General features: G+C 37.7%; 1 protein-coding gene and 1 pseudogene across 2 annotated transcripts in view; both read left to right on the forward strand.

Annotated features, from left to right (window-relative positions):
• The window catches only part of LOC308347079 (uncharacterized protein), a gene marked incomplete at its 5' end in the record, with an annotated part of 318,527 nt that overhangs the window by 271,737 nt on the left and 18,793 nt on the right, over window positions 1-27,997 (forward strand). Inside the window, one exon of the mRNA XM_080810237.1 lies at window positions 5,483-5,566. The remainder of the gene's footprint in view (window positions 1-5,482; window positions 5,567-27,997) is intronic.
• On the forward strand, window positions 1,049-3,387 carry LOC308347080 (protein kinase C-binding protein NELL1-like; annotated as a pseudogene). The gene is made up of 2 exons: window positions 1,049-1,056; window positions 1,299-3,387. The product of its transcript is annotated as a protein kinase C-binding protein NELL1-like (transcript).

The following is a 27,997-nucleotide window of genomic DNA, read 5'->3' on the forward strand; positions in this document are numbered from 1 at the left end:
ATCAACCAAATGAAAAAAAGCAAAGCTGGGAAAGCTTCAGAGTGGACAAAAGGAAAATGTTCAGGTGTGTCCTGATTGGAGGTTGTTGGCATGCAGAAGCTGCAGACTGGCTAACTAGAAGTGGGGCATCTTACTTGATTGATTAGGGGTCTGTACTTGACTTTCTCTGCTTGATCCTAAATTGGAAGTGGGGACAAAAATCAGGGAAGCTGTCAGTTATTGATCAAGTCCTGACTATTTTGGGCTGACTGTTACAAAAGTTATTGTTTAGCTTCCTGAATTGTCACTAGAGATAGCAATCTGGCTTCCTGTAAGTGTGACTTAAAGTTGGGTGGCTTCCTGGGTTGTTTACTGTACATAGAGGGGTTGGTTTCCTGGGCAGCTTGCTATAGGCTGTGAGTCCAAGTTCTATTTTTACATACGGTCTATCCATTTTCCATTTGTATACTCAGTTTCTCAGTACCTTTTCAGGGCTTAGTTGCCTTTGAACTCCCTAAGTACTTTCTGATTCTGGTGGAAAAAAAGCATATTCAAGATATAAATGCTAGAAATCTAACTGAAAATTTATTTGGGAGTACAAAATTAAAATTGAGTATCTGAGGCTTTTAGACATACAATATTTTATCACAGAGCCAATAATATGCCTAATCTACATGTGCCTGGTTTTATATTTCGACTCTGCTTCATGCCCACCCTCTTTCTAAATTCTCCCTTCCGTTGCAGGGGAGGATCCTGGGAACTACATTTGTCAGAATCCCTAGCCAGCAGGTTTTAGGTAGGATTCTCCAATGAGAGGTTTTTCTTTGAAATATAAAATGGAAAAAAATTCTATTATTCCTCAGTGACAGTCATGGGCAGGCAGGTAGCGATTGGGAGATGGTTACTGTAAAGTTTTACCAGTGACTTCCACACATCCTCCTTTCTGAGAAACACTCACTTGGGTGAAGCAGCTAAGGTCAAGGAGGTGGCTTTCCCAATATCCTTGCACTTCTAGATTTCCTGAAAGTTTGCAGGGGCTTCTTTGACATTTGCTCTCCTAGTCCCTCAGATGGTTTGGTAAGTCTTTAATTCCCAGGATTAAACCCCATTTTGTTCAAAATACCTATAGTGATTTTTGTTCTTCTGACTGACCCTGAGGAATGATCAGGCATTCTACCAAAACTAGGGATGTACACATTCTCTGAGAATGTTCTGGATGAAACTGGAACCTATTGTCAAATAGTGAAGACAAAAGAGAGGCACAGCCTGAAGATAGAAACAGACAGACAGTTTAACATGCTATGCTGCTGACTTTGAAGGTATAAGAAATGGGCAAGAACAGAAGAAACCTGGAGAAGGCAAGATATACAAAGAGAGATCCATGCAGTCCCTCATGTGAGTAAGAAATTAATACAGCTGTTCTGGAATAAGAGCTGTTCTTCTTGGCCACTGTATAGCAGAAAGCATTGACTTTAGGATTGGTACTGTCTATTTGAGAACTGGAACACAGCTATTTTGAACTGGAGAGCAATGGTCTGAGGGATGAGATCCAATAACACTATGTACATAACGGGAATCCCAGGACTGAAGCACTTCCATACTGGATGGTAGATGGACAGTGGAACAAGGTCACATTTGTCAGCAAAACCAAAAGCACGCCTTATTCAAGGGACTCATCCAAGATGGGAATATCATCTTTATGCCAAATGAATACATAACATAATGTCTGAACCGGAATCACACTCATCCAACTTGCAGTGATTTCTTAAGCTTGGTACGAGGAGTCACGGACTTTCAGGAACTTTTGGCCAAGATGCGTACAACACTAAATTATGCAGTGATGAGACTTAGTCAGTTGGAAGACTGTCATAGCAAGATCTGCCAGCTGAGTCAACTTTTCTGCAGAGACCAAGTCTCCTGGGTTGATGGTAATCACTGCGGGAACTGAACATGCTGAATGGTGCTGTGGAGGGCCGAAGGACATCCTATCCCTCTCTCAGTTGCTCCCAAGACTCCCTCCCCATGTACATTGCCAGCCAGTGCTGTAAGGTCTGCTGACCAAAATGCGTCTATACAGGAAAAGTCCTTGTAGAAAGTCAATGGATCTTAACTTAGAGCTGCTGGGAATGCTGAGATGGAGTTTTAATAAAAGTTACAGAAGCATGTGCTCCTTTGAACTGCTTAGAAAAGGGTCACATGCAGTAGAGGTTATAACTTTTATGCAGACAGAGCTAAATGTGGTGAAAACTTACAATGCAAAAACTAGAATACAAAAGCCACTTGTGAGTGCAAGAAGAGTAACATCTGTGCCAGAGAGACTCTGCCTGCCATGAGAATATTGATGAGTATGCAGCTAAAGTGCATTGCTGCCATGCCAATACTCTATGTGTCATCTTGCCTGGGTTACACCGCTGTGACTGTGTCCCAGGATACATATTTATGGATGACTTCTCCTGTACAAAATGGGATGAATGTGACCACAGGCAGCACACCTGTGATGGGAATGCCATCTGCACCAATACTGTCCAGAGACACAGCTGCACCTACAAACTGGGCTAAGTGGGGAACAAGACCATTTGCAGAGTATTCTGCCAAGAGCACAGCAGATATGGAATATCAAGGCTCCTAACAAATGCATTTGTCCTCTGGGTTCAAAGGAAGCCACTGGAAGAAAGATATTGATGAATGTACAGGAGGAATCGTTGAGTGCCACAATCATCCCTGCTGTGTTAACCTGCCAGGCTCGTACCACTGTGAGTGCAGAAGCAGTTTTTAGGATGATGGAGTCCTGTATTAACACTGATGAATGTGCCTTAAGAACCCATACCTGTTAGAGAGATTCCCCTGGCCTCCATCAACCTGGCAAGCGAATTCGATTGTCTCTGTCTATCTGGGCTCTCCTGCTGTGGTGATTGCCCCAATGGAGAAGTGCAGTGCGATAGGCAGGTGTTCTCTCTGTTCTCGCGAGAACTAGAGATAATCGGCCAACAGATAGTTTGTCATTGCTGGAATCCAAATGCTGACCTTTTCTGTTGCCCAAAGTGTGACACCAGGGTCACAAGTCAATATTTAGATCTAAATGGACACAAGCTCTATCAAAGTGGAGACAACTGGATTCACAGCTGCCGGCAATGCCAGTGTCTGGAAGGAGAGGTAGATTACTGACCACTTGCTCCAATTTCAGCTGTGAATACACAGCTGTCTTGGGAAGGCATTGCTCTCCCCACTGTGTCAGTGACCCAGCTGATAATATTACCTGTGACATCAGGAAAACTTGCCTGGACAGCTGTGGCATTTAAAGATGTAGCATCTCAGTGTGAACATGGCTGGATATCCTTGTACAACCTGCAAATGTAAGGATGGAATTTTGGAGTGTTTTCTGTGGATTTGGAGTGTTTTCATAATTGAAGTATTTAAAATGGATTCATCATCACGAGAGGAAAAATGGACAAAATGACCATCCAATATAATGAACAGGAGTTGGTGTTTTTTACTAAAGACAGTTATCAAAGTCTGCACTGAGGAAGGGGTTTGGGGAGTGCATTCTGGACCTATCACTTTGTTCATTCATGCTAACAGTCTAGATGACCTACAGTGCAGTGCATTCAAGTCTTTGGTTGTTAGAAGTTTCCTATGTTGTAAATCATGCTTCCCTTATCAGACCATTTGCAAATACATTTAAATGACCTCATGGTAAATTTTATTTTTGGTTTATTTTGTGTACAAACGTAATAGAGACTCAAGATCCTTTTATTTATTTTTTCTGGACTTTTGGATCAAATTCTACAATTAAAACTGCCTATTGTGATTTTTGTCACCCCAAACAAATAAGACAAAAAAAACAAAAAAAAATTGTGAGAAAAAGAGTAAATATTACAGGTCAACATATATTAGACTTAATGTCATCTTTGTTGTTATTGTTGTTTTAAGAGTTTTTTTTTGTTTTGTTTTGTTTTTTAAGATTTTACTTATTTATTTGACAGAGAAATCGCAAGTAGGGAGAGAAGCATGCAGACGGGTAGGGGAAGCAGGCTCCTTGCTGAGCAGAGAGCCTGATGGGGGGCTCCATTTCAGGACCCTGAGACCATGACCTGAGCCAAAGGCAGAGGCTTAACCCACTGAGCCACCCAGACGCCCCATTTTTGTTGTTTTAAGATTTATTTATTTGAGAGATAGAGAGAGCAGTGGTAAGGGGCAGAGGGAGACGGAGAGAGATAATCCGAGAATCTCAAGCCGACTTCCCGCCAAGCAGGATCCTGATGTGGGGCTTGATCCCAGAACCCTGAGATCATGACCTGAACCAGTCAAGAGACAGACACTTGACCTACCCACATGCCCCCAGACTTAACGTCTTTTTTTTTTTTTAGATTTTTAAAAATTAATTATTTTTATTAACATATAATGTATTATGTGCCCCAGGGGTACAGGTCTATGAATCATCAGGCTTACACATTTCACAGCACTGACCATATCACATACCCTCCCCAATGTCCATAACCCAACCACCTTCTCCACACCCCCCTAGGAACCCTCAGTTTGTTTTGGGAGATAAAGAATCTCTTATGGTTTGTCTGCCTCCTGATCCCATCTTGTTTCATTTATTCCTTCCCTACCCACCAAAACCCCCACTATGCCTCTCAAATTCCTTACATTAGGGAGATCATATGATAATTGTCTTTCTCTGATTGACTTATTTTGCTCAGCATGGTACCCTCTAGCTCCATCCACTTCATTGTAAATGGCAAGATTTCATTTCTTTTGATGGCTGCATAGTACTCCATTGTATATATATACCACATCTTCATTATCCATTCATCTGTTGATGGACATCTAGGTTCTTTCCATAGTTTGGCTATTGTGGACATTGCTGCTATAAACATTCAAATGTATGCTATAAACATACAAATGTAGTGATCCCCTTTGGATCACTACATTTGTATCTTTAGGGTAATTCCAGGTACTGCGATTGCTGGGTCATAGGGTAGCTCTATTTTCAACTTTTTGAGGAACCCCAATGCTGTTTTCCAGAGTGGTTGCACCAGCTTGCATTCCCACCAACAGTGTTGAAGGGTTCCCCTTTCTCTGCATCCTCACCAACATCTATCATTTCCTGACTGGTTAATTTTAGCCATTCTGACTGGTGTGAGGTGGTATCTCATTGTGGTTTTGATTTGTATTTCCCTGATGCCGAGTGATGTGGAGCACTTTTTCATGTTCTGTTGGACATCTGGCTGTCTTCTTTGCAGAACTGTCTGTTCATGTCCTCTGCCCATTTCTTGATTGGGTTATTTGTTCTTTGGGTGTTGAGTTTGATAAGTTCTTTATAGATTTTGGACACTAGCCCTTTATCTGATATGTCGTTTGCAAATATCTTCTCCCATTCTGTCAGTTGTCCTTTGGTTTTGTTGACTGTTTCCTTTGCTGTGCAAAAGCTTTTGATCTTGATGAAGTCCCAGTAGTTCATTTTTGCCCTTGCTAACCTTGCTTTTGGCGATGTTTCTAGGAAGAAGTTGCTGCGGCTGAGGTCAAAGGGGTTGCTGCCTGTGTTCTCCTCAAGGATTTTGATGGATTCTTGTCTCACACTGAGGTATTTCATTCATTTTGAGTCTATTTTTGTGTGCGGTGTAAATAAATGGTCCAGTTTTATTTTTCTGCATGTGGCTGTCCAATTTTCCCAACAAAATTTGTTGAAGAGACTGTCTTTTTTCCATTGGACATTCTTTTCTGCTTTGTCAAAGATTAGTTGACCATAGAGTTCAGGGTCTATTTCTGGGCTCTCTATTCTGTTGCATTGATCTATGTGTCTGTTTTTGTGCCAGTACCATACTGTCTTGATGATGACAGCTTTGTAATAGAGCTTGAAGTCTGGAATTGTGATGCCACCAACTTTGGCTTTCTTTTTCAACATTCCTCTGGCTATTTGGGATCTTTTCTGGTTTCATATAAATTTGAGGATAATTTGTCTCATTTCTTTGAAAAAAATTGATGGAATTTTAATAGGAATTGCATTAAATGTGTAGATTGCATTATATAGCATAGACATTTTCATATTTGTTCTTCCAATCCATGAGCATGGAACGCTTTTCCATTTCTTTGTGTCTTCCTCAGTTTCTTTCATGAGTACTTCATAGTTTTCTGAACAGATTCTTTGCCTCCTTGGTTAGGTTTATTCCTAGGTATCTTATGGTTTGGGGTACAACTGTAATGGGATTGACTCCTTCATTTCTCTTTCTCCTGTCTTGTTGTTGGTATACAGAAATGCAACTGATTTCTGTGCATTTATTTTATATCCTGACCATTTACTGAATTCCTATATGAGTTCTAGCGGTTTTAGAGTGGAGTCTTTTGGGTTTTCCACATAAAGTATCATATCATTGGAAATGAGTGAGAGTTTGACTTCTTCTTTGCCAATTCAGATACATTTTATTTCTTTTTTTTGACTAATTGCTGAGGCTAGGACTTCTAGTACTATGTTGAATAGCAGTGGTGATAGTGGACATCCCTGCCGTGTTTCTGATCTTAGCAGAAAAGCTCTGTTTTTCCGCATTGAGAATGATATTTGCTGTAGGTTTTTCATAGATGGCTTTGATAATATTGAGGTGTATACCCTCTATCCCTACATTTTGAAGAGTTTTGATCAAGATAGGGTGCTGTACTTTGTCAAATGCTTTTTCAGCATCTATTGAAAATATCATACAGATCTTGTTCTTTCTTTTATTAATGTATTGTATCACGTTGATTGATTTGCAGATGTTGAACCAACCTTGCAGCCCTGGAATAAATCCCACTTGGTGATGGTGAATAATCCTTGTAATATACTGTTGGATCCTATTGGCTAGTATTTTGGTGAGAATTTTCGCATCTGTGTTCATCAAGGATATTGGTCTGTAATTCTCCTTTTTGATGGGGTCTTTGTCTGGTTTTGGGGTCAAGGTACTGCTGGCCTCATAAAATGAGTTTGGAAGTTTTCCTTCCATTTCTAATTTTTGGAACAGTTTTTTCAAGAGAATAGGTATTAATTTTTCTTTAAATGTTTGGAAGAATTCCCCTGAGAAGCTGTCTGGCCCTGGGCTCTTGTTTTTGGGAGATTTTTGATGACTGATTCAATATCCTTACTGGTTATGGGTCTCTTCAGGTCTTCTATTTCTTCCTGGTTCAGTTTTGGTAGTTTATATGTCTCTAGGAATGCATCCATTTCTTCCAGATTGTCAAATTTGTTGGCATATAGTTGATAATATGTTCATATAATTGTTTGTATTTCTTTAGTGTTGGTTGTGATCTCTCCTCTATCATTTATGATTTTATTAATTTGGGTCCTTTCTCTTTTTGATAAGTCTGGCTAGGGGTTTTCAATTATTAATTCTTTCAAAGAATTAAATTTCAAAGAATTAATAAGTTTTGTTGATTTGTTCTACTGTTTTTTGGTTTTTTGTTTTTGTTTTTGTTTTTTTTCTTTCTATTTCATTGATTTCTGCTCTGATCTTTATGATTTCTCTTCTCCTGCTGGGTTTAGGCTTTCTTTGCTGTTCTTTCTCCAGCTCTTTTATGTGTAGGGTTAGGTTGCATACTTGATACCTTTCTTGTTTCTTAAGAAAGGCTTGTATTGCTATATATTTTCCTCTCAGGACCGCCTTTGCTGTCTTCCACAGATTTTGAACGGTTGTGTTTTCATTATCATTTGCTTCCATGAATTTTTTCAATTCTTCTTTAATTTCCTGGTTGACCCATTGAGTCTTTAGTAGGATGCTCTTTAGCCTCCATGCATTTGAGTTCTTTCCAAATTTCCTCTTGTGATTGAGTTCTAGCTTCAGAGCACTGTGGTCTGAAAATATGCAGGGAATGATCCCAATCTTTTGGTACTGGTTGAGACCTGATTTGTGACCCAGAATGTGACCTATTCTGGAGAATGTTCCATGTGCACTAGAGAAGAATGTGTATTCTGTTGCTTTGGGATGGAATATTCTGAATATATCTGTGATGTCCATTTGGTCCAGTGTGTCATTTAAGACCTTTATTTCCTTGTTGGTCTTTTGCTTGGATTATCTGTCCATTTCAGTGAGGGGAGGGGGTGTTCAGGTCCCCTACTGTGATTGTATTATTGTTGATGTGTTTCTTTGATTGTGTTATTAATTGGTTATATAGTTGGCTGCTCCCATGTTAGGGGCATATATAATTGTTAGACCTTCTTGTTGGACAGACCCTTTGAGTATAATATAGTGTCCTTTTTCATTTTTTATTATAGTCCTTGGCATAAAATCTGATTTATCTGATATAATGATTGCCACCCCAGCTTTCTTTTGATGTCCATTAGCATGGTAAATTGTTTTCCCCTCCCTCACTTTAAATCTAGAGGTGTCTTTGGGTCTAAAATGAGTTTCTTGTAGACACCATATCGATGGGTCTGTTTTTTTTAACCCATTCTGATACCCTGTGTCTTTTCATTGGGGAATTTAGCCTATTTACATTCAGGGTAACTCTTGAAAGATATGAATTTAATGCCATTGTATTGCCTGTAAGGTGACTGTTACTGTATACTGTCTCTGTTCCTTTCTGGTCTACTACTTTTAGGCTCTCTTTTTTCTTGGAGGACCCCATTCAATATTTCCTATAGGGCTGGTTTGGTGTTTGCAAATTCTTTCAGTTTTTATTTGTCCTGGAAGCTTTCTATCTCTCCTATTTTCAATGACAGCCTAGCTGTATATAGTATTCTTGGCTGCATGTTTTTCTCATTTAGTGCTCTGAATATATCATGCCAGTTCTTTCTGGCTTGCCAGGTCTCTGTGGATAAGTCTGCTGCCAGTCTAATATTTCTACCATTGTATGTTACAGACTTCTTGTTCCAAGCTACTTTCAGGATTTTCTCTTTGTCACTAGCACTTGTAAGTTTTATTATTAGATGATGGGGTGTGGACCTATTTTTATTGATTTTGAGGGGGTTTCTCTGTGCCTCCTGGATTTTGATGCTTGTTCCCTTTGTCATATTAGGGAAATTCTCTATTTTAATTTGCTCCAATATGCCTTCTGCCCCATCTCTCTTTCTTCTTCCTATGGAATCCCAATTATTCTAATATCATTTCATCTTATGATATCACTTATCTCTTGAATTCTCCCCTCGTGGTCCAGCAGTTGTTTGTCTCTCTTTTGTTCAGCTTCTTTATTCCCCATCATTTGGTCTTCTATATCACTAATTCTCTCTTCTGCCTCATTTACCCTAGCAGTAAGAGCCTCCATTTTTTAAAAAAGATTTTATTTATTTGACAGATTACAAGTAGGCAGAGAGAGAGGGAAACAGTCTCCCTGCGGAGCAAAGAGGCCAAGTTGGGGTTCAATCCCAGGACCCTGAGACCATGACGCGAGACAGAGGCAGAGGCTTAACCCACTGAGCCACCCAGGCTCCCCGAGCCTCCATTTTTTATTGCACCTCATTAATAGCTTTTTTAAAATTTTCAGCTTGGTTAGATTTTAGTTCTTTTATTTCTTCAGACAGTGTTCTCTAATATCCTCCATGCTTTTTTGAACCTCACTAGCACCTTGAGAATCATCATTCTGAACTCTAGATCTGACATATTACCAATGTCCATATTGATTAGGTCCCTAGCCATTGGCACTGCTTCTTGTTCTTTTTTTTGTCGTTTTTCCACCTTGTAATTTTATCCAGGTAAGAATATATGAACAAGAAAATAAAATACTAAAAGGGTGGCAAAGACCCCAGAAAAATGTATGCTAACAAAATCAGAAGAGACCCCAAACTGGGGGAAGAAGAAAGGGAGTAAAAAGAAATTTAGAAAAAAATGTATGTATATATATATATATATATATATATATATATATATATGTATTTTTTTTTCAAAATTTCTGAATATATCATTCCAGTTCTTTCTGGCCTGCCAGGTCTCTGTGGATAAGTCTGCTGCCAATCTGATATATATATATATATATATATATATATATATATATATATATGAATGACTGGTGAATAGAACACAGCCACCCATTTGATTTTGGATGTATTTTGGGCTCTTAGAAGAAGCTATATCCCAAAATTTTAAAGAAAGAAAAACTTATATATGTATACACAAAAATAAGGGTAAACATGATGAAGGGATGGAATATAACTGTAAAGATGAAAATTTTTTAAAAAATTCTAAAAAGGAATTGATAAGATAAGTTGGTTAGAAAAAGAAAGAGGAAGAAAAAAACAGGGAGATAATGTGCTCAGGCTGGAGACTGGAACAAAGCCCTGTGCTAGATCTAGGGTATATTTTGATCTGTTAGAAGAAATTGTATCCCAAAATTTTTTAGGGAAAAAACACCATATATATATATATATATATATATATATATATATATATATACACACACACACACACACACACACACACATATACATACACACACAAAATAAGGTTAAATACAATGAAGGATACAATATGACTATAATAATGAAGGTTTAAGGGGTTTTTTTGTTTTGTTTTTTAGAGAAGTATTGTTAGGATAAACTACTTAAAAATGTTAAAAGAGAAAAGAGGGGAAGTTAAAAAAATTAGAATAAAAAAATTTAAAAATTTGATTTAACTTTGCAAGACTAGAGGTTCATGGGGAGAAAGCCATGAATTCCATGCATTGCTTTCCCCTAGCTCTGGAGTTCCGCTGTTCTCCTTGATCAGTGAGCTTGGTCTTCACTGGATGTTCTTCCTGATCTTCCAGGGGCGGGGCCTGCTGTCGTGATTCTCACATGTCTTTGCCCGAAGCAGAATTGTACCACCCTTGCCAGGGGCCAGGCTAAGAAATCTGCTCAAGTTCGCTATCCAGAGTTTGTGTTCCCCGAACGCTTTCCATAGAACTCTGGAGGATGGAAATGAAAATGGTGGCCTCCCAATCTCCAGCCCAAAGGAGCCAAGAGTTCAGAGCCCCACTCCTCAGTGCACCCTCAGAGAAAAGGGGTCAGTCACTCCCATCTCCCTGGTCTCTGGCCACGCTTTGGGCTCACCTGGCCTGTGACCGAGTGTTTCTGTCTCTGGCTCACGGCCCCATTTGAAGCGTCCAAACCCAGCAGATTCCTGCCTCCAAAGGAGGAAGGTGAGTCTCCCTGGATCTGCCCCTTGTGGGGTCCCTGCACAAAGACCAGTGGCCTGACTGTGCCGCAGATCTAGGTTTAAGGTAATCCCAAGTTGAGAGCTCACTCCTCAGCTCTGTCTCTGCAGCTGGTTACCCTGTTCTGATACCTGAGAGCTCTGCCACACTTAGTGACCCCTGATCTTTCAGTGACCCCATGGGTCCTGAGACCACACTGTCCCTGTGAGGGCTCCACCACCGCTTAGCCTCTGGAGTGATGTCCTTTAGTGGAGCAGACTTCTAAAAGTTCTGATTTTGTGCTCCACTGCTCCACCGCTTGCCGGGAGCCCCCCCACCCCTGCCCCACCGTGGTCCATCTTCCTGTTGCCTCTGATTCACTTCTCTGTACGTTCTATCTTTCAGAAAGTGGTCAATTTTCTGTTCCTAGAATTGCTGCTCTTCTCTTCAATCTCCTGTTGAGTTTGTAGGTGTTCAGAATGGTTTGATAACTAGCTGAACTCCTGCTACCTGATGTCATTTCAGTCCACTACTCCTCCACTTTCTTGTCTCTCCCCAGACTTAACTTCTTAATATAAGTATATTTTCTTATTTTTCTTTATGTTCCTAGTGTTTGGCACAAAACTTTGCACAAATCAGTCATTCAATGATATCTGTTAAATCAAATTGAATTAATTATACAAATGAAATAGACCAAGTCAGAAAAACAGTTGATCAAAAATGAAAGTAAGTATAAAAAAGAAAATAAAATCATAAGTGACAGTGAAAATATATATCCTACTAAGTCCCTTCTACAAAGAGGAAATTTGAGATGAAAGCATTAATTAGGAACAGTCTTCAAATCATCCTATGTTTTATTTCTGGTTCTGTTTTACTTTTTAATGCCTTTCCTCACATTCCTTCATTTCTATTACTGTTAACTCCTTTCAAATTCACTTTCTGTCATCTCTGTTAACAGATCATCTTCTGTCATGATCTGATAATGATCTACTGGTTTGGATATGTTGGGTTAAGTAAAATCTATCAGTAAAAATAATTTGGTAGATTTCTTTTTACTTTTAAAAATGTGACTAATAAAAAATTTAGATGTCCTGTGTGGCTTGCAATCTATTTCTATTGTACAGCCCTGCTCTAGACTGTAATCAGTGATCTTTTTAAAACAAAAATGTGTTCATGTCGTTATCATGCTTTAAACCTTGCACATAGGATAAAAACCAAGATTTTAATGTTGCCTTCATTTCTAATCTGGCCCTGCCTACCTCTTCAGCCCCACACCATCCTCCTCAACCCTGATAGCTTCATACTTCTTGCAGTTACATTCTTCTCTTCTTAGCTGCATTCCTCTCATATGTTATTTCCTACCTGAAATGCTCTTCTCACTCTTCATGTGTCCAGTTCCTACTCATCCTTTAGGTCTCAGGTGAAATGTTACCCTGTTACTACATGAGGGAAGCATTACTTGGCAGCTTGTAATCTTAGCATGAGCTGTCATAACAAGATGAGACAGGTGGCTGGGTTGCTTAAACAACAGAAATTTGTTTTCCCACATTTCTGTAGGCTGGAAGTCTGAGATCAGAGTGTTAGCATGGTTAGGTTCTATTGAAGGCTCTCTTCCAGGCCAGAGGTGGCCACCTTCTTCATGTGTCTTCACATGGCAAAAAAAAAAAAAAAAGACAAATTCTGTTATCTCTTCTTATAAGGGCACTATCTTATCATGAAGGCTTCATCTAATCTTTATTATCTTGCAAAGACCCATCTCCAAATACTACCACAGTAGGGGCTAAGGACTCAATATATGAATTTTGTGGGGGCAGATGCAATCCAGTCCAATAGCATTCCTCAACTTATATTAGATCCCCTATTATTTTATCTTATAGCAATCTGTCTTGTCCTATGTAATACTTATCACAATTTGTAATTATTTATTTATTACTTTGACAGGGATAGCACTGCAGAGTTCTTATTCAGTAAATGGCTATGTCAACATTTTTCTTGGGCTTATGTACTTTCAGAGATATAAGGAACCTGAGATGTCATCTAGATGGATGTCTTTGTTTTAGATATGAGGAAACTGATACAGTTCTACCTTTATTTAAAAGGGGGCTCTCTTTTCTTTGATTTATGTCTTATAGAGTTAGTTATCTTTAGACTGAGAAGCTCTATTATAGTATACTGTATCATACTATGATAAAGTATGATAGATGAGATGAGGAGGTCCTGCACACTTATATCAGGAATGCAGTCTTCTCTCATATCTTGGGACTATTTAACATGGACCCACCCTGTGCTGTGTGTGAGGGAGAGTGGGAGATGATAAGCCTTTAGATTCCAAAGAAGCCTGATCTATCTTTTCTATTTCCAAGTAATGCAAGTTTTTTTTTTCAAATAATTCAAATTATATGAAAAGAGTGGGGTTGGTTGTAGTCAATATCTCTCAGCTTTGTCTATCTAATGAAGTCTTCATTTATCCTTCATTTTTGAAAGAGTTTTCCCTGAGTATAGAATTCTAGGTTGATAGTACTCAAAAGATATTTCCAATTGTTTTTTTGTCTTTCTTATCTTTGCTCCTCGTATGTAATGTGTCTACTTTTCTCTGGCTACTTTTAAGATTCTGTCTTTATTGCTTGTTGTCAAATACTTTATTACAATGTGACTTTCATGGTTTTCTTTATATTTATTCTGCTTTGGGTTTGTTGAGCTTCTTGGATCTTTGGGTTAATAATTTTTATCAAATTAAAAAAATGTTTAGCCATTCTTTCTTCAAATATTTTTTTCTGTCCTATCTTCTCTCCTCTGAGACTAATTCCATACACATTAGACTATTTTATTCTGTCCCACAAGTAATTTTTTTCAATTTTTTTTGTCTCAATGCAATTTTTTGTCTCAATGCAATTTTTTCAATCTTTTTTTTGTCTCAATGCTTAATTTTGCATAGTTCCTTAGCTGTTTATCTTGAAGTCAATTTATTATTTTTTTTCTTTAGCAGTGTCTCTCCAGTGTACTTTTACATCTCAGATTATGCACTTTTTTTTAATCTCTAGAAGTTGTATACAGGCTCTTCTTATATATTTGGCTTTTCTCTTTATGATGATTACATATTATTCTACCATTTTAAACATATGGGTCATAGTGACACTAGCCATTTTAATATCCTTGTCTGTTGGTTTCATCTCTTCCACTTTTGTGTCTGTTTCTCTTGGTTATGGGTCATATTTTCTGCTTCTTTACATATCTAGTATATTTTTAATTGATGTATAATTGACATATAATGTTATATTATTTTCAGTTTACAACATAATAATTTGATATCTATATACATTACAAAATTATCACCACAATAGGTCTACTTAATGTCTGTCACATTACATAGTTACAAAACTTTTTTCTTATGATGGTAATTTTCGAAGTCTACTCTCTGAGCTCTGAGCACCTTTCAAATATGCAATACATTATTATTAACTATAGATACTATGTTGTACACTACTCTCCATTACTTATTTATTTTGTATTTGGAAGTTCTTACCTTTTGACCCCCTTAACTCATTTCTCCCACTCACCCTCTACCTTCAGTAGCCATCACTCTGTTCTCCATGTCTATGAACATTTTTTCCCCAAAATTTCACATATATGTGAAATCATACAGTATTTATCTTTTTCTCTTTGACTTATTTCATTTAGTATAACACCCTCAAGATCCATCCATGCTGTCATAAAAGACAAGATTTCATTGTTGTTATGGCTGAATAGTATTCCATTTATACCACATTTTCTTTTTTCATTCATCCATCATTGAACACCTAGGTTGTTTCCATATCTTGGTTATTTTAAGTGTTGCAGTGAACATGGGTATGCATATATCTTTCTGAGGTTGTATTTTAGTTTTCTTCAAATAAATACCAAAAAGTGGAATTGTTGGATCATATAGTAGTTCTACCTTTAATATTTTGAGGAACCTCTCTACTGTTTTCCATAATGGTTGCACCAGTTTACATTCCCATCAGCAGTGTACAAGGGCTCCCTTTTCTCCATATTCTTACCAACATTAGTTATTTCTTATATTTTTGATGATAGCTATCCTAATAGGTGTGAGGTGATCTCATTGTGGTTTTGATTTTCATTTCCTTGATGATTAGTGATGTTGAGCATTCTTCCATATACCTGCTCACCATCTGTATATCTTCTTTGGAAAAAAATGTCTATTTAGATCTTCTGCCTATTTTTTAAATGGAATGTTTCTTTTTTGGGTGCTGAGTTGTATGATTCTTTATCATACCTGGTCTTTGTAATTTGATGCTAAAAATTGCTAATTTTGCATTACTGGTACTGGGTTTTGTTGTTGTCCTTTAAATAGCATTTGATTTTCTTCTACATGCCATTAACTTACTTAGAATAAATCGTTTGAGACTCTTTTAAGCTTAGCCAGAGTGAAAGCAGAGCAGCTTTGGTATAGGGTTATTTTAGTCATTCCACTAAGGTCTTCTGGGGATTCTTCCTAAGGCCCTGTGTATTACAAGATCTTTTTACTTTGGCAAGTAGAAACACAAACTATTCCCAGCAGAACTATTCCCACACATTGTTTTGCCTGTTCTTTTCCTGGTAGCTCTTTCCCTCCCCAGCCTTGGGTAGTTTCTTCATTTACATGCACTGATTAGTATAGAGCTGAAAGACTCAAAGAGAGTCCTCTGCAAATTTCTAGAAATCTCTCTCAATATATGCAGTTCTCTTCTGTGGTGCCCTGCTCCATAAAATCTAATCATCTTGGTCAACTTAAACTCCAGTCTCTGTGCTTTCAACACAGTGAGACTACCATACCGCATTTGGTTTCTTTTTGTTTTATGTCTGGAAAGTCTCTCTGGGCAGTAAGACAATGTGGTCCTAGAGCTCATCCCATTGTGTCCCTTTCCTTGGGGATTATATTTCTGTGGTGTCTGTTGTCCAATGTCTGAAAACTGTTTTTTCCCCATATATTTTATATTTGTTTAAAGTGAAGGGTAAGTCAATTCCTTGTTACTCCATTTTAGCCAGGACCCAAAGTCCCCATTTGTTTGTCTTCTATAAGAAAGACTATGTCTTTTGCACCTCATAGACTCAGAGAATTTTAGAACTCAGTGGACTCCTAGAGGACATCTAATCTAAGCCTTTATAGATTTCTGGTAAATGAAACTCACACATGAAGAAAAACACACAACAATATGACTTTATGCTGTATAGGAAGCCATTTTATTCCAGCTGTTGAAATAACAGCAGTCATACCACAATTGCTGAAATAGAATTATCGATGATGACATTAGGAGTGGAGTAATAACATTCTGGGCATTATCACCAGGTAAGTCATCTTTGGGAGGTGCCTATGTAATCACCCTTAGTGAGTCCAAAGAGGAAAAAAAAATCACAATTTAATTCCGTTGGCTACTAGTTTCCATTGCTATCGAATGCTTGGACTATAGGACTCCTTTTCCTTTCCAGCAACCATTTCAGTAATTGGTTGACTCCAGGCTCTAACTGCCTTCTTGATACTTTTTCCCTCTGCAGAGACACTGGTGATATTTTACTGATCCTTATCTACCTGCTATCTACTTAAAAGCAACTTCAGTTTGGTTTAAGATGTATCTGAATCTAAAATCTCTTTCCTGTCCATCCTCCTTGTTCATTACTGTGCCTCTTTCCAGATGGTACTCTCCTTAATACCAACTTTGTAAGGATTTCCACCCAATCCACTAAAGTGGAAATATGAAACTTGAGGCTCCTGTCAAGTGCTAATATGGAAAGGGGGCTACACTTTAGGAAACACTTGCTCTTTCTTTTACTACCATAGAACATACCATAGTGCAAAATGGACCTCAATTGAAATCTCATTTCTAACTTAGTTATAGATCAGAGCCATGGTTAAAGCTTTTAGTAATAGTGTGATATTGTGATATGATAAGCAATATAAGTATACCTGGTCTTTGTCCCCATTTTTTTGGCCAGAATCCCATTTTAATTTTTTAAGGGATAACAGCTACAAAGGCTAAAGAAGTGTCTCTTGTTATTCATAACAAATCCCAATCCTGGCAGGGAGCCACTAAAATCCTTGGAATCTCCTAAGTGATGAGTCATAAAGGTGTCTTGATATTCATAATAAACACATTTCAGCCACATCTGAGTTTATGTTACAGACTTGATATTTGGAAAACTCCTAGATAATCCCAGGATGGGGGGGCGGCTGGCTGCTAAAGGAAATAACCATGTGATTAGAGGTTTAGAAGTTTTGACCCCACTCTCTGACCTCAGGGAATGTAGAAGGGCTAGAGGCTGAGTTAATCATCAATGGCTAAGTATTTAATTATTTCATTAATTAATTATTTAATCAACCGTTTAATTAAATTATTAATTAAATTATTAATTAAATTATTTAATTAATCATACCTACATAAGAGGCTTCTATTAAAATCTTTTTAAAATTTTATTTATTGGGGCGCCTGGGTGGCTCAGTGGGTTAAGCCTCTGCCTTCGGCTCAGGTCATGATCTCAGGGTCCTGGGATCGAGCTCCGCATCGGGCTCTCTGCTCAGCAGGGAGCCTGCTTCCCTTCCTCTCTCTCTGCCTGCCTCTCGCCTACTTGTGATTTCTGTCTGTCAAGTAAATAAATAAAATCTTCAAAAAAATTTTTATTTATTTATTTTTTTTATTAATTTCTTTTCAGCATAACAGAATTCATTGTTTATGCACCACACCCAGTGCTCCATGCCATATGTGCCCTTCATAATATCCATCACCTGGCTCCCCCAACCTCCCAGCCTCCGCCCCTTCAAAACCCTCAGATTATTTTTCAGAATCTATAGTCTCTCATGGTTCATCTCCCCTTCCAATTTCCCTCAACTCCCTTCTCCTCTCCATCTCCCTGTGTCCTCCATGTTATTTGTTATGCTCCACAAATACGTGAAACCATATGATAATTGACTCTCTCTGCTTGACTCATTTCACTCAGCATAATCTCTTCCAGTCCCGTCCATGTTGATACAAAAGTTGGGTATTCATCCTTTCTGATGGAGGCATAATACTCCATAGTGTATATGGACCACATCTTCCTTATCCATTCGTCCGCTGAAGGGCATCTTGGTTCTTTCCACAGTTTGGTGACCATGGCCATTGCTGCTATAAACATTGGGGTACAGATGGCCCTTCTTTTCACTCCATCTGTATCTTTGGGGTAAATACCCAGTAGTGCAATTGCAGGGTCATAGGGAAGCTCTATTTTTAATTTCTTAAGGAATCTACACACTGTTCTCCAAAGTGGCTGCACCAACTTGCATTCCCACCAACAGTGTAAGAGGGTTCCCCTTTCTCCACATCCTCTCCAACACACGTTGTTTCCTGTCTTGCTAATTTTAGCCATTCTAACTGGTGTAAGGTGGTATCTCAATGTGGTTTTAATTTGAATCTCCCTGGTAGCTAGTGATGATGAACATTTTTTCATGTGTCTGATAGCCATTTGTATGTCTTCATTGGAGAAGTGTCTGTTCATTTCTTCTGCCCATTTTTTGACATGATTATCTGTTTTGTGTGTATTGAGTTTGAGAAGTTCTTTATAGATCCTGGATATCAGCCTTTTGTCTGTACTGTCATTTGCAAATACCTTCTCCCATTCCGTGGGTTGCCTCTTTGTTTTGTTGACTGTTTCCTTTACTGTGCAGAAGGTTTTGATCTTGATGAAGTCCCAGAAGTTCATTTTCGCTTTTGTTTCCTTTGCCTTTGGAGACATATCTTGAAAGAAGTTACTGTGGCTGATATCGAAAAGGTTACTGCCTATGGCTAAGTATTTAATTATTTGACTAATTAAATAATTATTTAATCAATCATTTAACTGAATTATTAATTAAATTATTTAATTAATCATACCTACATGAGAAGCCTCTATTAAAATCTTAATCAAAGGGATTAGGAAAGGTTCTTGCTTGGTGAGCATATGGAGAGGCTGGGAGGGTAACATGCCCAGAGAGGGTGTGGAAAATCCACGTCCCTTCCCTCAAACCTCATCAAACCTCATCCTATGCATCTCTTCCACCTGACTATTGTTGAGTTGTATCCTCTTTATAGTAAACTGTTAATTTCATAAGTAAATTGTTTTCCTGAGTTTTATGAGCCACTCTAGCAAACGATTAAACTTGGGAAAAGGGTCATGGTATCTCCGACTTAGAGCCAATTAGTCACAAGTACAGGTGACAACCTGGACTTGTGATTGTCATCTGAAGTTGAGGGGTGAGGGTATTCTTGTAGTACTATGCCCTTAACTTGTGGGGTGTGATGTAAATTCAGCAGTAAGCTAAATTATAGGATACCTAGTTGGTATCCAGAAAACTGGAGAATAGTTGGGTGTGGAAAACCCACAAACATCTGGTGTCAGAAGTGAAGTCTTAGGAGCAGTAGAGTAAAAGTAGAGGAGAAATGCAGAATGTTTTCCTCTTTCAAGCAATATCTATTTTCTATTACTAAAAATATATATGCACAGAATAGTTTAAGATAATCACACAACATTCTAGTAGGTTTTATAATTACATCCACAATTTCTGACCTCCTTTCCTATATGCATGTCTTTTAGAGGTAGTTATTATTAGGGTATCAATTTTTTAAAAAAGAAATAAGGAAAGTTAAAACTACCAGGGAAATAATTCCACATCTCCATGGCTTTTCCTATTTTTTGACATTTCACCCCTTTTAAAATGGTATTTCTTTTAGTTACTTATACAACTAAAATGCTTTGGAGAAAATTAAACTATACCTTAACTTATTGTTATATTTTATAACAGTATTTATTTTAACATAAAATCACCAAACATAATTTATATCTACCAACAATATCTGATTCATGTGTTTTATTGAAAATGAGACACCTAGGGTGCCTGGGTGGCACAGTCAGTTAAAATGTCTAACACTTGATTTTGGCTCAGGTCATGATTTCAGGGTGGTGAGATGGAGCCTTGCTTGGGTTCTGCTCAGTGGGGAGTCTGCTGGAGATTCTCTTTCTCCCTCTCCCTCTGCCCCTCCTCCTCCTTATTCTCTCTCTCTCTCTCAAAATATTTAAAATCTTTAAAACTAAATAAATAAAAGAAAAGAAAATGAGACTTCCTTGAGGACAATGTACTACTAATCTTGCTCTGCACCAGTGACTCAACTCTTATCAGGTAAACAACTTTTTCTAAACAAAATGATTGTAGAAGAATCAGTTGTCTCTGATTGTCTATACTACATAAAATCAAATTTAAAAGGATTATGCTATGACATAGGGTACCCTCCAAGATGCTTGAAAAATGACCATTGTGTATAACATATATGTATGATGAATACTTAAGAACTGCCATATATTATGAACATATACTTTCCTGTCATGTGTATGACAGGAAACACATATGTGTACATATATGTTAATATATGTACACATATATGTTATATGTACAACATATATGTGTACATATATGTTAAAATCAGGACTTCAAGTTTTGTAGAAATAACCCTGGAATTTGAAGGAGCTGCATGGAGTTAAAGTTTATAGCATGAGAGATTGCTCCTTTGTCACAACCTGGAACACCACCAGGACTTGAAGTATGGAGAGTAAAAGTCCTGTCTCTCAAAATTGGCTAAAACAAGGAAGTGGCAGCTATTGAAGCATTTAAGAAAATTTAGTTATTTGTTTATATCCTCTTCAAGTTGGGTTTTATGCATAAGCACCCCATCTTTTCAAAAGGAAATTTCAGGCCAACTATTCAAGTATATCATTTCTTTACCAGGGTTTTTTTGTTGCTGTTTTTTGGTTTTGGGTTTTTTTTTTGCCTTCAATATAGTTGTGGTTTCTGTTTTCCCATGTTCCATCTTAAATAAATTGTCAGCAAGATCCAGTCTCCATTACTTCACACCTGAGCACTATGATAACTCTTTCTCTCTACTCTATCTCATCACAAAACCCCGTAATAGCTACTGAAGCTTTTTTCACCATTCATCATTCTATCAGCATTCTTTTGATGGCCTAATGGTCCAAATATGCTGCACCAATAGAGATCCCAAGCTGTTCATTCCACATAGAAGCTGCATGAAAATACTCCAAGAAGCCCTAAGTTTAAATATGCCAGAACAAAGCTTTGTATTACATCTTTGTATTATGCCCTTTTTAGATATACAAATATACAACCAAATAACTTGGTACAACCACCATATAAAGTAGTTACATATCTGCCTTCAAATAAAAAAATATTGAAATGTTCTGATTATCTTAAGGTCAGAAAGTTATAATACTTTTTAATCTAGGTCTTTCCATATGTAGATGCCACAATAGGATTAAATAATACAGATTTAATTAAGGAATTGCCTGTGAGAGAAAAACAGATGGGAGTCAGAGAAGGCAGATTTTTTTGACCACGGTGTAAGGACAGCAAACAAGAAAAGGGAAGGTAAGTCAGATGGAAGGATCCTAGATCACCATGAAACCTGCATGCAAGTTTCAGCAAGACTCTCAGAGAGCCCTCAAGGCAAAAGCAGTTGTCAACACGGTTCTGAATCTCCCAGGAATGGACCTATTTTGGTAGCCCTTCCATGCTCAACCCTTATCTGGGAGCAGCCCATGGGAAGCATGGCCTTAGAGCAAACAGGAGATGGATGCAGCTAAGCCCTGATCAGGTTCTCTGTGGTTACATTCTCATTCCCCACCACAATTACTTTCTTAAAATATCAAATATAGTTCATAATTCAGGAATTTGTTTTATAGAAAACATTCAAGTCCACCTAATTATAATTTCCACCACTATAGGACTTGTATATTATTATGTCAAATATTTAAGACTGGACACAATATGAAGTAAAATAACTAGGTCTCAAAACAATATACTTCATAAATGAGAAGCAAAGGAATCTTGCTGCCAACATTCCAGAGTTGAGCTGATTTCATCTATACCTTGAATCTGACTGTGATTAGCATCTTAGGCAAAAACAGAAACAAATTAGGCAATTCTTTTTTATTATTATTATTCTTTTTTTAATAACAAAAGAAAGCCAATAAATTTAATACCATCTTTCTTTCTGGAACTAAACTCAAACGGGAATTTATTACTTCTTCCCTGTACAAATGCTTACTACCATAATGGGTCATATCTCCAATGGTTACAAAAGGATCAAAAAGCAGTTCAAGGAGATGATGTTGTATTGACCTCCCCTGACAGTAGAGGACTTAACATTAAGTCAAGGAATTTCTTCTTGGCTTAAGTAATATGACTCAAAAACCATGCCTTCAAGTATTCTAAAATAATACTGGGAAAAAACTCAAAGAATTCAAAAGAGAAAATAAGCCTGCTCATTAGACTAGGCTAGACTTTCCCAATCATCTATTACTATAGAAAGGTCTTTGGCCAGTCTTTGAGGGATATAAATTTATAGCAGAATTTATAATCAGTGTTTTCTAAAGTGTGCTGTATAATATCATTCATAGACCAACAGAAGATGTTAGAGGATAAGCAAAATTTTAGTAATACCACTTTAACATGTTTTAATAAATATATAACCAGCCCATTGAAACCATGAGTTCACAGATAAAATTTAGTCAATAAAACAATTTAAGATGAGTATTAAGGAATAGTATATTGGTAAGAAAACATGGAAAACATCAGATGGTGAGGGTGATGTAGAAGGCTAGATAATGCCCCCAAAGATGTCTACATACTAATCCCAGAATCTGTGAATGTTCACATATGTGGTGAAAGTTCACATTTTGCAAATATTACTAAACTAAGGATACTGGGATGAGATTATCCTGGATTATCTGGGAGGGCCCAATGTTATAATTGTAAGTGTTCTTAAGAGGGAGACAGGAGGGTCAAACACAGGACTGGGAGACGTTACAAGGAAGCAAGAGGCTGGAGTGATGTAAGGAAGGGGCCTTGGGCCAAAGAACACAGGTGGCCTCCAGAAGCTGAAAAATACAAGGAGCAAAGTCTCTGAAGCTCCAAGAAGGAACTACTCCTGCCAACAACCTGATTTTAAACCCATTTAGAAGACTTACTTTAGACTTCTGACCTCCAGAACTGTAAAAGAGTAAATTCCTCTTGTTTTAAGCCAATGATAATTTATAAAAGCAGAAATAGGAAATGAATGCAGATGTTTATCAAATGACTGACATTTGTGAAACATTGTTTTGGCAAGTGCCTGAAGGCAGGTATTTTACGTCACTGATTAAGGCAATAGTCATAAGCTACAGATGCCAGGCCTGTAATTTGTGTATTCATCATTCAACAAATATTTCTGCAAGTTACTCATTACCCTGGTATATAGTTCATCTGGATGTGGACACTTGAAATCAGTTTTGTAATTTAATGATAATAATTAGTTAATAGCATTTATTGATCATTAAGCAGGTAAGACATTGTTCTAAGCACTTTATATATATTATCTAGCCTTATGGGATAGTTTCTATTATAATCCGTATTTTTATAGATAGACTTTGCTGAGGAATGGAGAGGTAAAATAACTTACCCAAAATCACACAGTTGTGGAGCCAGCTTTGAACCTACAGGTCTATTTTTGTTTAGAGCCTGGGCTTTCACCATATTTAAGGAGTTCTAGATGTTCTCTTTCCATTTCCTAGCCTAAATTTGGCTTCAGTTCCCCCTTACAGTGTTGTTATGCTCTTCACTAAGTGATCATTCTTCTGGTTGTAGAAGCCAAAGCAAAATAAAAATAGTTCTGCCTTCCCTCTGCCATTTGATCATGTTAAACCACCTTCCTATTCAATATTTATTAATAATTTTCTCAATAGGAAGCTACTTCAAATATAAAATAATATAAAGCAAAATACCTTTAACATTAAAACTCATGGAGAAGTAATAAAAATTTAACACTCAATTAAAATGTCATCAATTTTCTATACAGGAATTTAGACTAATCTGTGTCTTTGCCCTTAGAAAAAGCAATATGGACTTACTCCATTACTGTGGAACCTTGGAAAAGACATTTAGGCCCTTTGGGCACCAAGACCCTCTTCTGAAAAATTGGAGTTCCCCAAGCCTTCCTTGAGTTCTTGAATTCAATGACTGCAATATATTTGTTTCTTTGGGGAAAAAGTACTTCAACAGAACCCTGTCTGTTAATATGACACAGGACTCTGATTCACCAGATGTTTCTAAGAGCCATGTGTCTTTGATGCTAGACTTATTACCTATCTTACAGACAACTTATGAAATGTGTTCCCTTTCAGTGCCTGGGACCATGTCATTATGTTTTCTTTAATGGTCTACTTGCTTCTGTGCACTTTCTACCTCTTGGTGAAAATCAGTACCCATTTAGTTTTAACTTAATCTTCTATTACAGTTTTCCAAATACTGCCTGTTTCAGCCACCCCAGTTAATATATAACATCACTTAGTTAACAGGCTCAGAAATGTCCGAAGTTAAGAATGTTGCAGGAAGAATATCTGCATTAGGTATATGGTTGGACCAGATGACCTCTTAGGGTCCCAGTTTTCTAGGAAATGTAATGTAATTTTAACACTAAAGATCCTAGATACCAGGAATCCCTCAGTCCTGGGAAAAGCAAGATGGTTAGTTGCCCTTTCTAAGGTCCCTTAAATCCTAAGACTCTACATCAGTGCTGTCCAATAGAATTTTCTGCAATGATAGAAATGTTCTGTATCTAATGCTATCCAATTCAATAGCCTCGTGTGGCTATTAAGTACCTGAAATATGAACAATACAATTGAGGAACTGAATTTTAATTAAGTAGCCACATATAACAAGTGGCTACTGTGTGGAACAGCACAGTTCTAGGTGATGCCATGAAAATGATCATTAGTGAGGTGTTTCGTACCCAGCCCTTAAGGAAGCACGCTGGAAAGCAGTATGATTGCACACTTGTATGACATCAACCCACCAGCTTTATGTCCTGTATCCACTGTTATACCAACAAGGCTGTATAATAAGGTTACTCAGGAATATTGATAAGACTTGCCTTTATTACTCTTGAGATCAAAAAATAGATTCCATGATGGCTCTTTGAGAAACAAGTGATTTAAGTTATGTATTTAGTCTGAGTTTCGGTAGGCCAGTAGTCATATCCAAATGAAAGTATTCTAGTATAATCAGTATTCTGGTTTTGCCACTGAGACAGGAGCAGCTGTGGATTTTAGGTGTATGGAGAGTGAGCCCTTTATGGTGGTTTAGTGAGGCTAGGGACATTATACCAATTTAAGTTCCATCTTGGAATGAGGGCTGATTTAGAATTTTCCTAAGAGAAACCCAGGGAACTGAAGTTTGCTTTATTATATTAAAGTGAGCAGTCAGCAGACAGAAAAACACAACAGTACATCCTAAAGAAAAAAGACTTTTCTTGAATTGCAGAATGTTGACACCATACATCTGTCTGACATCAAAGCTGTTGGTTATAAATCTTGCAGATAACTGATCATCCCAAATCCACAAAGGCAAAAGTTGAAAGAGAAGTTGGAACATCAGAAGAGGCAAAGAAACTCCACAACCCCTGAAGGAGTTGAAGCCAGTTACAGTGTGACATATATCTTAGGTTTCTGCAGGACTTGGCTGTCCATTTAAATGCTAATGAGCAACCCTGGCATATCCCAGGGATTAAAGTGCTGAAGCAGGCAGCAGCACTGGAAATCTCAGACTGTTCTTGAATATTCAGTATCCATGTGCTAAAGAGTTCAGGTATACTTTTAAATGTCAGAGGACAAACCACAGCTCTCACTATGCTCTGCTATGAATGTCTTGGCAATGTGCCACTTTTTAAAGAAAGTACGAGTGCAGTTTTACGTTTTCAAGTGATTTTTATTCAGTTGATCTGATAAGTAAAACAAGAGGTCATTACCTGCAGTTTATACACAGGGTATTAATTGAAAGGCAAATTCAAAAGTTCTTCCTGGTTAAAATTTTTTTAAAACTCTTTAACTTTCAATCATCTTCAGCTATAAGAACTGAAAACAGATATTTGAGGCAAATTTCAGGGTGTTTTTTTTTTCTCATTTTCTTACTCTGTATTTGGTTCTGTGGCACATCAAACCATACTAATATAATATCACTGAGCCAGCAATAAGCAGGCACTTTGAGAGATAGTAATAACACGTTACTGAATTTCGTGCCTTGAGAAAAGGAAGAAGCTATCCAAAGGCTGAGATTGAGTTTCCAGAAGATCAATTATAAAGGGAAATTTACATGCTCTATGGATAACTGCTATAACCTCTAGAGAGCACTGGTTCTTGGTATTCTTCAGCTGTTATATACAGATTTTCTTTCACATGCCAGGTGTTGGGCTAGATGCTGAGGGTGTAATAAGAATAGTAAACATTCATACACTGATTGTCCTGCGATTAGCACTATGTGAATGCTTTATATATATGGTAATTCACTTAAACCTGTGAGGATGTAATCCAGCCTGTGGGTTGTAAACACCCTTATGAGGTAAATATTTATGGCTGGGGAAGCTGCAGCGGGGATTATGTAAACTAGCCAAGTTAATACAGGTTGTGATAATGAAAATGGAAATCAAACTCATATAGTCTGATCTCGAAATCTACACTCTTAAAACCACTATACCTACTGCCTTAGTCCTTAATGTTACATTCCAGTGACATTTTGGCCAATCTTCTGTTTGAAATTTCTTTAGGTATTTGGCTTTTTAAAAAATAGAATATTGGCTCTCACTCAATGATAAATGCCTTGTGGTTTCCCTTGTGTGGTGATTTGCCCATGTGTGATGTTCTATAAATGTTTGTGCTGCAGTCAGTATAGTTAGAAGGAAGGTTTTGGAACTAAAGAGAACCTAGATACAATCCCAGCCCAACCACTCCCTCAATACATCAACTCAGTTTCTTCATCTGTAAAATGGAAATAATGGAGTTATTGTGAGAATCAAAGGAGATAATGCTATAAAAGTTTTTAGGACAGCACCTGGCACATAACAAGCTTGCAATGAAAGCTCACTTTTTGGTTAAAATAAATTACTTATTTTAAATAATTGTTAGACATTACTTTGTCTTTAAATTAGAAATGAATTTAAAAATATGGGGCCATGAAAGACCTGAGAGAATCTAGGCCAAAACCTAGAGCTGAGGAAAGCAAGGTCTAGTCAATATAGGAAAGAACATTAGGGTTTGAAGCTGACAGCCAAGAAAGAATTCTTGAGACATTTTTGGTGCAAAAAGGTGGTTTTATTAAAGCACAGGGACAGGACCCATGGGCAGGAAGAGCTGCAGTGGGATCATGAAGAGTGCGGCATTATACACTTTCAAGTTGGGAGGGGGTTAGGGATAGCATAAGTCTGAGGTATCTTGGAAGCAAGGTTTCCAGGACCTCGAGGGCACTAGCTATTGTTGGGGAAAGGTCATTTATTACTGTCTAATAAAACCTTAGTCATGAGACCCTTCAGATGTATAACAGTGGGGCATATGCTTGGGGGATGGTTGCCAACACGTATCTTGGGGGGTTTAGAGATAAAGGAAGTTTCCAAAGGAATTTTTACATGTTAAAGTAGACATACAGGATCCTGGTGGGGCTAGGATTGCCTTTGGCCCTTAGCAAAGTATTGACATCGAGACAGTTAAGTCCCTAGAGGAATGTTACTCTGCCTGTTTCAAGGACTTTTCAATGGGCTGTATGTAGTAAGGAAACTTAATAATTTTTCTTCTGCCTTTGTTTCCCATATTATAGTCAGACTAGAACCCTGACCATTTAATGTCCACTCAGGTATGTTTATATAGGGATCTTTCCTCCATCCCCTCCGTTCTTCTATTGCTTTATTTACTCAATACACTTTTTATTAAAGTGCCTCCCTAGGTATCAGGCTCTGTGATAAGGATAAAGCAAATACCAAGTTTCTACTTCTCACCCACTTTCTTCTCTAGCAGTGGTTCTTAGAAGGCGGGTCCTGGACTAGCAGCAGCAGCATTACTTGGTGTGATGGTTAACTTCCTGGGATAC

This window comes from Martes martes (assembly GCF_963455335.1).
Source record: "Martes martes genome assembly, chromosome: 8".
NCBI classification, from domain to species: Eukaryota; Metazoa; Chordata; class Mammalia; order Carnivora; family Mustelidae; genus Martes; species Martes martes.